Source organism: Lissotriton vulgaris, chromosome 6 (genome assembly GCF_964263255.1).
Source record: "Lissotriton vulgaris chromosome 6, aLisVul1.2, whole genome shotgun sequence".
Lineage (NCBI taxonomy): Eukaryota > Metazoa > Chordata > Amphibia > Caudata > Salamandridae > Lissotriton > Lissotriton vulgaris.
The window spans coordinates 432,069,504-432,086,997 of record NC_141694.1 but is presented as its reverse complement, the minus strand read 5'-3'; the positions used below and the strand labels follow the sequence as shown (position 1 = coordinate 432,086,997).

The following is a 17,494-nucleotide window of genomic DNA, read 5'->3' as shown; positions in this document are numbered from 1 at the left end:
GGGGGTGTAGAAGGTCAGGCGGTTGTTGAGGTACCTGGGGCTCAGGTCGTGGAGAGCCTTGTGTGCGTGGGTGAGGAGTCGGAATGTGATTCTCTTGTTGACGGGGAGCCAGTGCAGGTATCTCCGGAGATGTGGCTGTGACGGGGGATGTCCTGGATGAGTCGTGCGGAGGCGTTCTGGATGCGTTGGAGTCTCTTCTGAAGTTTGGCTGTGGTTCCGGTGTAGAGGGTGTTTCCATAGTCCAGTCGGCTGGTGACGAGTGCCTGTGTGACCGTCTTCTTGGTTTCGGTGGGGATCCATCAGAAGATCTTTCGGAGCATGCGTAGGATGTTGAAAAAAGATGATGAGACGGCGTTGACTTGTCTGGTCATCGAGAGGGAGGAGTCCAGGATGAAGCCCAGGTTGCGTGCGTGGTCCGTTGGCTTGGGTGCACTGCCCAGGGCAGGGGGCCACCAGGAGTCATCCCAGGCGGAGGAAGATGGTCCCAGGATGAGGACTTCCGTCTTGTCTGAGTTGAGTTTCAAGCGGCTGGTCTTCATCCACTCGGCTACATCTTTCATCCCTTCGTGTAGGTTGGTTCTGGCTGTGGTTGGGTCGTTGGTGAGGGAGAGGATCAGCTGAGTGTCGTCGGCGTAGGAGATGATGTTGAGGCTGTGTTGTCGTGCGATGGCCGCGAGGGGGCTCATGTAGATGTTGAAGAGGGTGGGGCTGAGTGATGATCCTTGTGGTACGCCGCAGATGACTTCGGTGGCCTCAGATCTGAACGGGGGCAGGCGGACTCTCTGGGTTCTTCCGGCGAGGAACGAGATGATCCACTCCAGAGCCTTCTCTTGGATTCCGATGTTGCTGAGGCGTTGTACTAGGGTGCGGTGGCAGACCGTGTCGAACGCTGCGGAGAAGTCCAGGAGGATGAGGGCAGCTGTTTCTCCGTTGTCGAGCAGGGCTCGGATGTCGTCAGTGGCTGTGATGAGGGCGGTCTCGGTGCTGTGGTTGGCTCGGAAGCCAGACTGCGAGGGGTGGAGGGAACCGTTCGTCTCGAGGAAGGCGGCAAGCTGTTGGTTGACGGTCTTCTCAATGACTTTGGCAGGAAACGGGAGGAGCGAGATGGGGCGGTAGTTCTTGAGGTCGGTGGGGTCTGCTGATGGTTTCTTCAGGAGGGCGCTGAGTTCGGCATGCTTCCAGCTCTCCGGGAAGGTGGCGGTGTCGAAGGAGCAGTTGATGATGTCTCGGAGTTGGGGTGCGATGACGGAGGTGGCCTTGTTGAAGACGTGGTGGGGGCATGGGTCGGTTGGTGATCCGGCATGGATGGTGCTCATTGTGAGGAGGGTGTCTTCGGTGCTGACCGGGGTCCAGGCGCGGAGGGTGGTGGTGGTGGGCGTCGGTTCGGTGGTTGGGAGCGTGGGCTGTGTGCCGAAGCTGTTGTGTATGTCGGCGATCTTGCTGTGGAAGCACGAGGCGAGTGAGTCGCAGAGTTCTTGCGAGGGGGTGATGTTGTTGGTTCCGGCACAGAGGTTCGAGAGCTCTTTGACGATGCTGAAGAGTTCTTTGCTGTTGTGTGCATTGTTATCTAGTCGCTCCTTGAATGCTGTCTTCTTGGTGGCGTGGATCAGCTGGTGGTGTTTGCGGGTGGCGTTCTTGAGTGCAGTCATGTTGTCTGTAGTCGGGTCTTTGCGCCAGGCTTTCTCAAGGGTGCAGCAGTTCTTCTTGGAGTTCATGAGATCGTCGTTGAACCAGGAAGCCTTCTTGCTGCCGGGTCTGCTGGGGTGGTTTTTCAGGGGTGCGAGGTCATCAGCGCAGTTGGTGATCCACTGTGTGAGGTTGTTGGCTGCCTGGTTGGGGTGCGTAGAGCTGGCGGGAGGATTCAGGTTCAGGGCTGTGAAGAGCTGGTCGGAGGTGATCTTGTTCCAGCTCCTGCGGGGAACTTTTTGCGGGTGGTGGTGGGTCGTGGTCCTGCTGAAGCTGAAGTGGACGCAGATGTGGTCTGTCCAGTGGAGACCGGTGGAATGGCTGAAGGAGACGTCCTTGCTGGAGGAGAAGACGGGGTTGAGCGTGTGTACGGCGTAGTGGGTGGGGGTGTTCACCAGTTGCTTGAGTCCGAGGTTGGCGAGGTTGTCCAGCAGGGTGGTGGTGTTGCTGTCCTTGTTGTTCTCCAGGTGGAAGTTGAGGTTCCCTAGGAGGATGTAGTCAGCGGAGGAGAGGGCGTGCGGGCTAATGAAGTCTGGGATGTCTTCGCTGAATTGTGTGCGGGGTCCTGGGGGTCTGTAGATGAGGGTGCCTCTGAGTGTGGTCTTGGGGGCGGTGTGTATCTGGAAGTGGAGGTGTTCGGCGGCTGTGAGGGTGTCGTCGGAGTTAGTCGTGATGCGGATGGTGTTCTTGTGGACGATGGCGATGCCTCCTCCTGTCTGGTTGACGTGGTTCCTCCGGGTGATCTTGTATCCGTCCGGGATGGCGATGGCGATGTCGGGCGCTGAGGAGGCGTTCATCCAGGTTTCCGTGAGGAAGGCGACGTCTGGTGAGGTTGTGTCGAGGAGGTTCCAGAGTTCCATGGCGTGTCTGTGGACGGAGCGGGTGTTGAGCAGGATGCACTTCAGGTGGTTGCTGCTGGTGTTCGGCTTGGCGGGTGCGGTGCAGGTCCGGATGCAGGAAAAGTTGCAGGATCGGCAGCAGAAGGGTCCGTGGGTGCGTCGGGGGGTGGCTCGGTAGCATCCGCGGATCCGGCCGGTGTTGAGTGCGTTGAGTGTGGCGTCGTCGTAAGTCCGGCGGGTGGGGTGGCCCCTGCGGGGGCCAGGGGTTCTGGCGCTGGGCGCGGGCCAAGCGCGGACGGACGCAGACGGGCTAGCCTTTGGCGCGCCTTTGGCTCACAATCGGCACGCCCGCTGCACGTGAACGCTGCGTGTGCGTGGGGGTGTCATAAGTAGGCAGCCGGGAGGAGGGTCAGCGGCGGGGCGGCGAATGGGCTGGCGGGGGGCGGGGCCGCAGGGAGGCAGCGGCGGGAAAGTCTGGTGCGGACGGGCGGCTCAGCGGCGACTGGGTCGCCCGGGCAGCAACAGGAGGAACAAGCGGCAAAACAGCGGGGCTCAGGAGCAGCAGCAGGCGGAGCGTGGGGGCGACCAGGCCACAGGTGCAGGCCCAGTGGTTTGGGCAAGTTGTGGAAAATAGGGCATCCTAGAACATTCCTCTAATTTGACATCCCCTAATTGACACTGTAAATGTTCAGAATAAACAAATATATACTCTGGAATCATTGAGACGTCAATGACCGATTCAATAACAACATGATATTATTTACCCTTCATTATACAATTATCTCTTGTATTTACAGTACCCTAAGCAAGCGGAAAAATTCTGGCAGTGCCATTCCATGGCCGACGGCCATCTCCCTTGTCAGTGTGGTTCTGAGCAGACCCACACTGACAAGCAATTGTCCACACTGTTAAGCAGCTGTCACTGAGCCACTAATTAGCATGGGTACAGCCGCTTCTCTTGAGACAATCACATAAGTTGGGAGAGAGAGGCAATCACACTGAGAGGGTGGGAAGGTGGGGGGAGGAGGGAGAGTGGGTGGAAGAAGAGCAGGTAATTACTTATAATTGGTGGGGGAAAGAAAGATTATTCCTTCTGGTGGTGTAAGTGGGTGGCAGTAGTGCTTAATTTGAGCCTGTAGTTTCTGGTGCTCGGTACTGGCGCTTAGTCGTCAACACTGACACTTATGACTGTCTGCCACATGGTGCCACTATTTGTCTAATATAGAGACAAGCACAAGAGTTATGTATTAATTCAATATACCTTAAGATGGCTACTACCATCCTTCTCAGCCTTGCTAAAAAAATGCGGCCTGGAATAGTCTGGGTTGTCACATGTGCGATGGTTAGTAGTTGTATTGGTTCTGTCTGTCACTGGCGGCGCTGGCAGGAGCAATGAGCTAGTGCAAGCTGAGGCGGCCTCCAGACAAGAGCCCAGCATTTATTTTTTCACAAATTAAGCACTGGGTGGCAGGCATGAGCAACAATATTTCGGGATAGATTAGCGTATTGTAATTTCCCCCAGTTAACTTGCATTGAAGTGGACAGATGTTTTAAGTAGGAGCAAGCTAAAATACCACATTTTTGGCTGCAAACATTGGCAGTCTCCAGCCTATACAGGAATGATGAAACTGGCTGGACAACTGTTAATTTAAAATATTTTGGGGGGTGAGGAGAGGGCTATGGTGAGGGTGGTAGGTGGTCAAACATGCAATAATGTTAAGTATTTGGGCAAAGAGTGGAGTGTAATTGCAAGGGTAGTTTGGGGTGGGCATATTCTTTAATTTAAATACTGCTCAGTGTGAGATGTTGAGGCCATTAGTGGATGGCACATCCCTGACTACTCTAATTCTGCACTGCACACCTGAGCAGGGGAAGAGCATTTGTGGCGATGTAGGTTACTTTTGTTGGGAAAAATGGCAATGAATCTCTTTAAAGAAGATGTGCTCGGCCACTATGCCCAAGGTTCAAAGTGCACAGCTGGCTGGCTCTATAAAGGCAAAAATCTTTATAAATATTCACTGAAAAAACCATAGGTTTGAGGCTTGTTATAGATAGGGATTATAATTTAAAAAACCATAGAAATTCACTGAAAAAAACATAGGTTTCAGGGGTGTTATAGTTAGCTGGACATTTCACTCCTACAAAACCATTGAAATTCCTCCGTTATAGTTTGTTGTTCTAACTGTAACTCTCGCGCCCGCAATCCACTGGTTATGAGGTCACATATTACATCATTCATGACATGGTCAGTGACATCACCGATGACATCACTGATGATCTCTCAAATGACATCACTGATGACATCACTAATGACATCATCCAATGTATGTGGTTTGGCTTGATATTTAAATATGTATTATTATATAAATAGCAATCTGCATTTAAGAATCAGTGAATATATTCCTATCTTGAGGGAGGATTTAGTAGCAGTGTGATTGACTGTTTACTTGACTAATTTATAGTGTCTCACTAAATATATTGGATAGTGACTAAGCTGTGTGCATATCTGTATTATTTTGTCAGTTGTTGTGTAAACTGCTGCACCAGTTAGTTACTAGCTACATGAAAGTCTATATTAGTTATTGTTTAGTTAATTGATTATTTGTATGGGGGAGTGAATCTGTGTGTGGTTCGGTGGGGGATCTGTGACTGCCCAAAGATATGGTAATAGTTAATTCAGTAGATATAAGACATTAAGACTACATGTTATAATAGTTGTTTGGGTGAGTGAATATCTTTATGGGTGTGGTGATGAGCAAATATCTTTCTCTATGGTACATGTCCAACAAAGTAGAAAACATAAAAAGCAGTGTATATGACAGTCGTTGTATATAAATAACTATACATAAAACTCATTAATTGCATGAGTGACTGTATAGGTAGCTGTATACTTGTAATAGTGATTTCATAACACACTAAGTATCAGTTACTATCTATATGAATAAATGAAGTGCTATTAGTATTAGTGTGTAGCTGAGTAAATGTAAATATGATACATTATTTCCAAAAGTGAGTAGGGTTGGCTGCATAAGTGAATAGGATGTGTGCTGGTGTGTAAAATCGATATAGGTGTACAAGTATATTTGATAGTGTTCTATTGATTATTGACAGCATGTATGAGTGAATCTATAGGTAATTGATTAGATGTGTGTGTAGATCTATAAATCACTGAGTAGGTTTTTAGATACTTGTATTACTGTGTCAATGGATACTCTGTATATTTCAGTGAGTGATGAAAGGTTATACTAGTGTATGATGAGGTGTATCTGATTGTCACGTGGATGATGTCATCAGTGATGTCATTTGAGATGTCGTCACTGATGTCATCGGTCTTGTCACTGACCATGTCATGAATTATGTAATATGTGACATCATCACCAGTGGACTGCGGGCACGAGAGTTACAGTTAGTACAACTAACTATAACTGAGGAATTTAAATGGTTTTATATGAGTGAAATGTCTACCTAACTATAACATCCCTGAAAGCTATGGTTTTTTTCAGTGATTTTCTATGTTTTTTTTAAATGATAATCCCTAACTATAACAAGCCTCAAATATATGTTTTTTTCAGTGAATTTCAAAGGTTTTTTGAATGATAATTTTAAAATATATTTCTTGTTCTTTTTTTTAATATTCTTTAACAACATATTTTTTATCTACTTATTTTTAGATATTTTTTTATTACTCTCCACATGTAAAAAAAATATTTAAAAAAATATATATATATTTTTTTTATTACTTTATATTTTTTTTAATGTACTTATATTTTTCTTTTTTGTTTGAGAGTCGCGCACCCAATGCGCACCCTTCTTGTTCACTGTGTGGATTGTGTCCGTCATTTTAGGATTGTTGTGTAGGATCTGCGTACGGTGTGCGATGAGTACAACTTTCCGGACTCTATGTGACTGGTACGCGACTTGTGGCGCATAGGCAAGATGTACGTATTACGCGACGTGACGGTTGCGCGTGGCATCATATGCAGGAGACGCGGTGGGTGCCAGCTGCGTGTGCGTACCGTGCGCAGACACCATGTGACCAGAAAAAAAGAGATTTGATTGGTTCATTACACTTCTTATTGTACGTTGTGAAGTACCCCACCCATTTCAATTACTCTTGTTAGACCTTCCTGGAGAGAAAACATCTACTGGCAGGATCTGCTCTTTTTCAATTTTGCACACCTGTTTCTCAGCAAAGTTGGAGAAATGGCTACTAATGAAGCATCTTCTGATTCAGAACACTCTGGAAATGAAGCATTTTTGCCTGAACCTCCCCCTCCAGAGAAGTATACATCAATTGTCTGGAAGTTTTTAACTTTTACTCCAATGCAGAAGAAGGTTAATGCCATCAAAGTAATTTGCAAAATCTGCAAGGTGGTGCTGTCCAGGGGTAAAAGTACAAAAAAATACTCTTGCGGAACAGCAAGTATGAGGAGACATCTTCAGACAAAACAGCTGGTAAATTTCGCAAGAGAGGAAATGAGGAGACTAAAAGACTACAGCTTTCGATCTACAGTGCGGTCAGTATAGTTTACAACTTGATACCAGTGGTGCAGAAGCACTACAGACAACATTGAATTCCGTCTCGATTTATTTAAGGCAGAGACAATTGTACAATGTCCTCATATTTTGTTAAAGTATGAACAGTAGGAAATTCAGCCTTGATTTATTTAATGCAGAGACAATTGTAATATATGTCTTCAGATTTTGCTTAAATAAGTGACAAAAAGCATTCCTCCATGTCTGTGTCAACGACTGCCTTCGATCCACACTGCGCACAGCAGGGTTCACAACTTGAATTCAGCTTTCCATCTACACTACGGACAGCATTCAAGTTAGCCTTGATTTATATAAGGCAGAGACAATTTTGTTAAATGATGCGACAAAAAACATTCCTCAATGACTGTACTGAGTACTGCCTACAAATGTACACTACGATCAACAGAGTTCACCACTTGATACCAGTTCATGAGTCCTGCATGCAACAGTCAATGTATGTAGTACATTACAGATAATGCAGTGCAACCTAAGATCTACATTGCGAACAGCAGGGTTCACAACTTGATTTCAGCTTTCCATCTACACTACGTACAGCATTCAAGTTATCTTTGATTTATGTAAGACATAGACAACTTTGTTAAAGGATGCCACCAAAAACATTCCTTAATGAGTGTACTGAGTACTGTTTTCAAATGTACACTGCGATCAACAGAGTTTACCACTTGATACCAGTGGCGCATCAGCACTACAGACAACATTAAATTCAGTCTCGATTTCTTTAAGGCAGAGACAATTGTACTGTGTCCTCAGATTTTGTTAAAGTAGGTGACAAAAAAAGCATACTTCGATGTCTGTGTCAACTACTGCTTTCGATGTACACTGCCAACAAGAGGGTTCACAACTTGAAGTCAACTTTGCATGTATACTACAGACAGTAGGGAATTCAGCCTTGATTTTTTTAATGCAGAGACAATCGTACTGTATCTGTTCTCATTTTGTTAAAAGTAGTGACAAAAATCATTCCTTAATATTTCTGCTGACTACTGCCTTCCATTTACACTGCGGACAGCAGGGTTCACATTTTGAATTCAGCTTTGAATTTATACTACGAACAGCATGAAATTTAGCCTTTTTTTTAAGGTAGAGTTAATTGTACTTTATGACATCAGATTTTGTTAAAAGATACAACAAAAAGAATATCTTGATGTCAGTGATAACTACTGCCTTCAATCTACATTATGAGGGCTCATTAGTCAGGTAGAAAGACGAGTGTACATGAGGCATTCCAGTAGACAAGAGATTTTAAACCACTGCGCCCCTCCCGAACCACGAATCATCGCAGGGTACGCACTCGCCGAGTTCTTTCGGTACCACTAACTCACTGCACCACAAATCATCTCCCCATAGCCTTATTAAAGCAGAATTCAATAGGAAAAAAACATTGCTCCCAGTGCAGCCTCCCTGCACTACGCATAATCGCAGGATACGTACAAGCTCAGTGCCAAAGATACTACTAACTCAGTTCACCATAAATCATCGCAAAAAAGAGTGAACAATTTTTATGTCACAGTAAAAAGTACTGTCCCTTTTAAATGGAATTCATGCAAAATTCAATCGACAAAACATATTAGTAATATTACTGTTCCCACCCTGACCACGCATCATCGCAGGATACGTACACGCTAAGCGCCAAAGGTACTAGTAACTCAGTGCACCAAAAATCATTATCACGTTGCCTTACTAAGGCAGAATTTACAAGACAAAAAACATTAGTATCAGTACCGCCTGCCCGGACAGCACATCATCGCAGGCTCCAGAGAACCTTGTTGTTTCAGATACCACTAACTCTGTGCACACCAAACTAAGTATAACACCTATCAATCCCTACACAATATCCTTTCAGTATGCTTCCTTCAAAAACTTATTTTATATCACTTATAGATTTAGTTGAATTATAACATTTATGCTGCATATATGTTCTATTTTCCACTTCAATCATGATTACAGATAATGCAGTCCACCCTAAGATCTACACTGTGGACAACAGGGTTTACAACTTCAATTCAGCTTTTCATCTACACTATAGACAGTAGGAAATTCAGCCTTGATTTATTTAATGCAGAGTGAATGATACTGTATGTATTCAGATTTTGTTAAAGTGAGTGAAAAATGCATTATTATATAACTGTGCTGAATAGTAGCTTTCATGTGAACTGCAGACAGTAGGATTCACAACTTGAATTCAGTTTTGTATCTACACTACAGAAAGTAGGGAATATAGCATTGATTTATTTAAGGCACAGAAAAAAATACTCCTGTGACTGCTGGTTTGCACAATCACCTTTATTCCCTACATCCTGGGAACAATGTTTATAAGGAAAGTAGAACACAGCTCCAAAATGTACCTGGACCACCGCAAATACCAAGTACCTCTGGGATATCACCTTCAACATCGCAACCAGACATACGGCCCCATTTTGAGAAAGTTAGAATGCACTGCGTGAAATGCAATTGTTTAATTTGTTATGGGGAGCAATTAGTAGACCTAGTTTGCAGAGCAATTGATGACCATTGATGGTAGTTTTTTTTAACCTCAAAATTCATGCAGACCAGTATGCAACACTCAATATTTTGAGTACAGACCGCTCGAACCACGCATCATCGTAGGATGAGCACACGCTGAGCACCATACATACCACTAACTCAGTACACCATAAATAATCGCCACCTGGCCTTATTAAGGCAAAATTCAGTTGCCAAAAGACATTCTTATCAGTGCGTTCTGTATGAACCACACATCATCGCAGGCTCTACACAAACCACCCCTATTTCAGTGTATCACAACTCATGAACCCTTTACGATAGAATCTTCTGTGTATTTTTTCACATGTAGTGCGCCTACCTTTGTACAGCAGAAGTCATAAACCATTTATGATTGAATATCTTTGTATGATATCATGATTACTATTCTACTTGTTACCAACAGCAACATAATAAAATGGAGTTGAGCACATGTGCCCATACCTACTTCAACTATCTATCTGTGTCTGTGTATTTATTATGTTTGTAAAATGCTGCTCCTGCGCCCTAACACATTATATTATGCGGTAAATAGCGTATGCAACCATCTTACCTCTGACAGTAAGTGTGGGCTATTCCTCCTTTTTCTTTTTTTTAGCATATTTATATAGCGCAAAAGTAACCCAAAACTATATCAGCAATTTAAATGAGCATCGTATTTACAGTACATTTTCAGGCATGCGTCGATTACGTCATTACTCTACAATAACAGGATGTGGACCGCAACTCCGACTTCAATAAATACTTCATGCCTATTTAAATGGGAGACGTGATTGTCGACATTTCAAAACTTTGGGGCATATTTACAAGGACGGCATTAAAATTGTCGCCGCTTTAACGGCAGCAAAGTCCAACAAAAACGCTGAAAATGGACATCAAAATCCTTTGTTATCTTACCGGAAGATTTTCTCAACATTGCTGTTTAATAATTTAGTGGGCCCTGTGGGTCCTTCTGGGACCCCCTAAGCAGGTCTAGAGGGTCAAAGAATTTCTACACTGCCCCCTTTCTACGTGTTTCACACTTGTTCCACTGACTTCTTCAGCCTTGCTTCTACAGAGGCACAAAATGTCTGCCAACAGTTCCTGGTTTCGAATGTTGACAACCGCTTGACAGCCAATTAGCATTCAGCGCGTGATCAGAAGGGTGTGCTTATCATACACTCACAGTGCGCTCAGAGTCCGTGGATTCACAGCGCCCATTGATATATATATATATGCTTTTAACTGTAATTTTCTCAGGAACTACTGAACAGATTGACACCATTTAAGAAAAAGGCACGAGTCTGAACTGAGGACTACATCTCTGCCAAATTTGGCGTAATTCCGTTCAGCAGTTCGGGCTGTAGCTGTGGCTAAACGTCCTATGGGAAATTGCATGGGAAAAACATGTTTTGGGCCCTTCCTTTTTTCTCGGCCCCCGCTTGACAAATCACCCCCAATCTTTCAGGAAAGGAGCGGAACGGAGCTGCCATTAGTTTTGAAAATTTCGCAAAGATTCATCAACCAGCGCCAAAGTTATTCCAAATAGAATGTTGCGGATTTCCTATGGAAAATAGGTGCTAACTATAACTACCTACATGCAACCGTCAGTAGGTAATAAGTATACCCCTGCACAAGCCCAATACACCAACGTGGCTTAGGACTCTGTGTACTTTACCACTGATAACCAGTGCTGAAGTGTTCTCTCCTTAAAACATGGTAAAACTTGCATATCCCCCAATTGTCATATTTACCTTACCTGTAAGTCCGTAGTAAAGTGGCACTACATGTGCCGAAGGGGAAACAACACTTACAACAAAACTTTTACAACGCACTACCTTTACAACGAAACTTTTACAACGCAACATCCATTACAATGCATGCCATTACAACGCAACCATTACAACGCATGTCACTACAACGCATACCACTACAATGCATGTAATTACAACGCAGTCATTACAACGCATACCATTACAACGCATACCTACACTATCCAACACTTACCCTACTGTTGCACCCCCTGGAGTTAGAATAGTAATTTTGACCCCTACACTATCCAATACTTACCCTGCTGTTGCACCCCCTGGAGTTAGAATAGTAATTTTTACCCCTACACTATCCAACACTTACCCTACTGTTGCAGCCCCCTGGAGTTAGAATAGTAATTTTTACCCCTACACTTTCCAATACTTACCTTACATGCAATGTAACGGTATGCGTTGTAAATGAAGTATGCGTTGTAGGGGAATGCGTTGTAAAGGTAGCTTCAAAGAATTCGTTGTAATGGCATGCGTTGTAATGGAATGCCTTGTAATGGATGTTGCGGTGTAAAAAATGCATTGTAAAGGTATGCGTTGTAAAAGTATGCGTTGTAACGACATACATCCGTGCCGAAGGCCTGTAAATAAAATGCTATTGGTGGGCCTGCAGCGCTGATTGTGTCACCCACTTAAGTAGCCCTTTAAATACATACCAGGCCTGCCATTGCAGCCTGTGTGTGTGCAGTTTTAATCTACCATTTCAACCTGGCAAAGTAAACCTTTTGTCAGGCCCAAACCTTCTTCATTAAACATACACATCACCCCTAACGTAGGACCTCGACAGCCCAGAGGGCAGGGTGCCATGTATCTACAAAAATGAAGATAAATCCTGTTAGGTTTTACATGAACTGGTAGTGAAAAACTCTTAAATTTATTTGCAAGGCCAACCGCTCTCACAGGATAACATCAGAGGTACCTTATTTCCTTTTATAAGTATATTTTACAAATGGGAACAGGTAACCCCTTCATGTTTGGTGTCTCTGGAATTGAAATAAAAATCCTAACTTATGGTGAAGACGGATTTTAAATTACAATTTCGAGAATATCACTTAGAAAGTTGCCATTTTCTTGCCTTGTATTTACAGAGACAGTGTCCCTAGACCAGAAGACAATAAATTCCAATAAATATAGACTAAATAGTTCTATATCAAAAGTCCAGCCGGACAGTTTAATTTCCAATTCTTAAGATACATAAAAGTTAGGTGTGATACAAGTGGGACACCGGCCGCTGCCCAATTAACACACTCAAGAAAGGACAAACAAGAGATTTTTAGGCAAGTTAGGCAGTCTGAATATCATAAATCATACACAGACAATCCAAAAGATACACATATGCAAATAATAAATCACAAGATAAATAAGCATTTAGTGTATTAAGGTCGACGACGTTTCGAACCCTATTGTAATGAAAGGTTCATCTTCAGGACAACAAGAAATTGCCTAAGAAATGCAGAATGCCCACACCGGAGACGCCAGAGTATGCTCAGTAATAAGCAATGTTTTAATATGGTCGCCACTCCCAGTAACCGTTGCTGCGGTGTAAAAATCACGGGCAATTCAGTTAGGATAAAAGGACAGGTCCACAATGGGGGTCCTCGTCACTCGTGGGGAAACCTCACCTTGGCCATTTGGTGCCTGCAGGCTATCCCTGGGTCACATGACTGGATGTAGTTGGCAGTTGGGCGTTATGTGTTCCTCCTAGACAGCCACACACAATAGGGAGCTTATGTGTGCCCACTTACATTTGAATAGTCAGTGTCCTGTCTCCACACAAAGGGCTGCATACACCTGTGTAGTTAGTCTGGAGCCAGGGTCAGCAAGGCAGGGCACATGTGCACTTGAAAGGCATTCCTTTAGGAGCTCCCCCCCACTTCAAAGGCACAAGTGGGTATAAATTATGGACCTCAGGCCCCAACTCTTCGGTACACTTCTGGAACTGCGAATGCTGCTGAAAGGACGGCCACTCGGCTGGACTGTAGCTCTGAAGAAACTGCTGTGTGCTGACATGCAGCTTGCTGCCCTCTTGCCTGGGTGAGAAGACAAGTGAGCTGCAATTTCACCCTTGCACTCAGGACCCCAAAGTGACTGCAAGGCGTAGTCTGCTGGCCTCCTGATCTGAGCCTCAGGGACATAGAGGTTCCCTAACATCCTGTACCAGCCACTGGACCCAGCTGCAGTGAGTTCCTGAACCCCAAGTGGTGCCCCTCAGGTCCTGTACACTTGGTTTGGCTCAAGGGAGATGTATTGAAGCTTTTGGCCTCTTTGTGACTACGACTGGGCCCGTTCGCACTAAGACCTCAGGACTCTCACCACAATTTAAGGCAAACCTCAGGCAGCAGCCGGTTTGCGTTACAGCATTGAGTACAACCGGTGGACCGCCAATGCAAAACTTCAGCTACACCCACCCACAATGCCTGGCCTGCTCTTTGCACTATGCCTGGCAGCCTCCCGCAATGCACTCCCTGTTCCTCGCAGCCCTCTCCATCGTAAGCGGGACTTTTGGCACAGATTTGAGAAGGTAATCTTTAGCGAGTCCAATCTGGTGACTCTAGCCGACCTGTTCTCCATTGCAGTTGTCCTGAAAGTGTGACTTTGACTCAATCCAGTGTGATCAGATAGCCATGGTGGGTGCTTTGTGTTTTTTTGCCAATATTATTAGGACTGGGCAGTAAACTCCTCTCTGCAGGCAGAGTTTATGGGGTTTTGCCCAATCTGTGCTCCGCTTGGAGTGCGAAGTTCAGCAAAACCTCCACTAAATCTGGAGGTGGAGCGGAGTTTACCGTTATGCTCATTTATGGTCTGCATCTCCGTGAGGGGGGAAGCAGTGCCATCTTGACCTAGGAGTACCTTTAGTCATAGGCTGGTGACATGAGGAGTCTGTGTCCTTCAGCGCCTGAGTTTCCTGTGCACTCGAGAGCTGATGATGAACAGATTGCAGGCCTTATGGCCTGTGGCAGAGAAACTCATACAGAAACAGCCTGTAATTTAAGCTCCATTACACGCAGCTCATGCAGGCCCTCTTTCATATGTGGTGGTGCGCTCTCAGGCTGTCGTATTACTGACTGATGGAGTGCCCTTACTTAATGTCTGCCACCTGCAGAAAGCCTGGTGCCCCTGGCTCTCACCAGAGATGAAGGTGACTGACCCTCTTCATTGCTCCAGCATTCAGTTCTTAAACAGATGAAGTTGGTCACTAGGCGCTCTTAGTGACTTGAGATTTTATGGTCCTAGAAGTAACCAGGAATAAAACATGAATCAAAGGGAATGCATCTGCATAGGTAAGTCGTCTGAATAATTTAGCATGCTTCTGGGTGCATTATGCATACTCCAGCAGTTTAAGGGGGGATGGATACTGGATGACAGCTTTTTGGAGGATTTATGACATGACAACGTGGGCTTTTACCCCGCGCTGCCATTACGACGCTGCTTTGACAACGCAAGTCGTTAGAACGACTGGCGCTGTAGGCGCTGGATAGTGGAATAGTTTAATTTTCTATTCCAACTCCAGCCCACGTTACAGTAGGGAAGGTGTTGGAATAGAAAATTAAACTATTCCTTTTCCAACAGCGCCCTCCAGCGCAAGTCGTTGGAACGACTTGCGTTGTAAAAGCAGCGTCGTAATGGCAGCGCGGGGTAATGCCCGCGTTGTCATGGCTGCTCACCCTTTTTGGAAAGCCTTTATTGAAAAATTGAAAATACCAGACAAGAATAGCCTTACTGTACAAGGTTTTCCTGCACAGTAAGACAGTGTTGAACAGGTTGTTAATTTGCATTGCATCCTCATATAAAGGAATTGCTGCCTTATTCACAAACTATCAGGTTTACCTGCTTTATTGTGTCAGAGCATGCATTTGTCATAAGCCTGGTGGCACAAAGGAAGAAAGTGGCGCCAGCCACCGGGTGGATTTAGAGTGATTAACGCTTGCCAAGGTCCCAATCCACTTGTCTTGCCAATAAATCCTAAATTGCATTTATTTTGAAGACATTACATCATATGATCATAAATACAGCGATCAATGTATCTTCTTTCTACCCACGCTTTCCATCCTTTTGCATTCTTTAGTGGGCTTGGCTTGTGTTGGACCCATTTCTTTCGCTCACTGTGCTTTTTCTAGCAGGCTGATGTTGTTAGAATTTTAGTATATAACGGATTTTCCGCAACCCCTACGGCCTAGCAAGGCGGGGAAGGCAGAAACACACCTTGATGCTATGCCGGTGTGTGCAACCGCAGGAAGCAGTGGAGCCAGAATCTGTAGTAGCCTGGAACCTGAGAGAGACAGAGATGTCTGCAGGCTGGGAAAAGCATGAGGGTAGGAGCATGGTGGCAAGAGGAAACCAGACACCTGGTTGCCAGGGTTGGACAACACTGGGAGGGATTCCTGAGCATTTATTTTCTATCTGATCCTCCCTGGGGCAACTCCCCATGCAATCCTCAGTGCTTCCTAGGCTGTGCCAAGAGTTCATAATGATAAGGCTTTAGACTTCCCTTGTGTGCAACAGTCTACCTATCACTGGCATGCTGTGATGATATAAGTAGCATGAGCTGCCAGACTGCAGAGTCCAATCTGAAGACAAGACAGGCACCCATGAACCCACAGCGAGATTATTGCACTCCCGGCCTATGAGCATAAGGCACCTGAGGGGCAGCAGGGCTGTACCCTGCCCTTCCAGTGGAAAACAAGTGGCACTGGTGGAATTCCGCCACTCTAGAAATTCAAAGAACCTCGCAGAGTTTTTAGATAACTCATCGAAATTCCGCCATGTAAAATTTCGCAAGCTCCGGCCAATCCTAGATATTTTACACTAAAATCTTTGAAAATTCATAGCTCTGGTTCTGGTGATTGGATTTTTGTTGTTATGGTTGTATTTTATTTGTTAACGTTTGTTCAGTTTTTCTAAAGTAGACTGACTGCTCTGTGCCAAGCTACCGGAGGGTTGAGCACATGCTAATTTAGGGTTGGCTTTCGTCTCACCCTAACAAGGATTGTGGTTGCTGCTTGACCAGAGCACACACACCTGTCAATCAACAACCCAGTTTCTTAGACCGGGCTATCTGGAGGCCTTGTGCTGTTTCCCCTTGGGCTGCCTGCTCTGTACACTTTTTCAAATTGAATTTCCAGAATATCCTCCCTACCAAGTATTTGGTGGAACAAAGAACATATGTACCCCTAAACATCCGACCCCTCATGAGCCGGTGCGCTCCCCTTGATTTCTAACATTATTCAGAGGGCAATGGTTTTCTAAATCCTCCGTATGTGCTTGTAGATCCAGTTGTTTTTCCTGAAGGTGAGCCACCTCCTGTTCCAGGATTTCAATTTCCACTGCCTCAGGCTATTTCAGAATGCTCCAGTGTGGATACCCTGTCACGATTGGCGCTAAGGTCTTACTTCACCTCTTGCCTTTCCTGAATAAAGATCTGCTTTCTCACTTGTAGGCTAGCCTATAGTTATTCAAAGAAAAACTCCATGAAAGCTCTTGTGAGAGGTGCATTTTCTTCAGTTCCAGCTTGGTGGGGTCATGCGGAGTTGTGAGGTGGAGCTCTACGTGGCTGGATTGTTAGCGGAGCGTGTCCGTATGGCTCTTAGGTTGTGGTTTTTCTTGCCTTTGATAAAGACCATATTTACTGACAGGGGGGACAGTCAGCCCTCAGGCATTACTGAAGAGGTTCTATTCTACCTCAATATGCTACACAGTCAGAGGGGTTTCTGGCAAGCAGTCTCTCAGATCGACCAACAGACCCTCAGGGGAAGAGAGCCCAGGCCACCCCAAGTTCAAAACAGGTTTTTATATAGTTCAATGTGTGTTATTGCATGGCTTGTAATACAGAAAATCAGGAAGTGCTCACACTACCTTAAGTGTTTGGTATATTGCATGGATGGTATGAAAATCCATTCCCATTGTTTGGCTCTTGGGATACTCTAATTATTAATAGTGAAACATGTCTACTTTCTTTATCAAGTACCTCCGGACCTTTTTGTTGTAACTGTGCTGGCATATGTTGAATGATGGCTTGTTGATGTAGTCAGACACTTCTTAAATTCCCACGTTACACATTAGGGATTATCTTAGATAGCTGTGTAAGAGTTAAGT

At 45.1% G+C, this 17,494-nt stretch overlaps 1 protein-coding gene across 1 annotated transcript in view; it reads left to right on the top strand.

The window, feature by feature from the left end:
• COL21A1 (collagen type XXI alpha 1 chain) overlaps positions 1-17,494 on the top strand; it is a 271,502-nt gene that overhangs the window by 77,288 nt on the left and 176,720 nt on the right. The window lies entirely within an intron of this gene.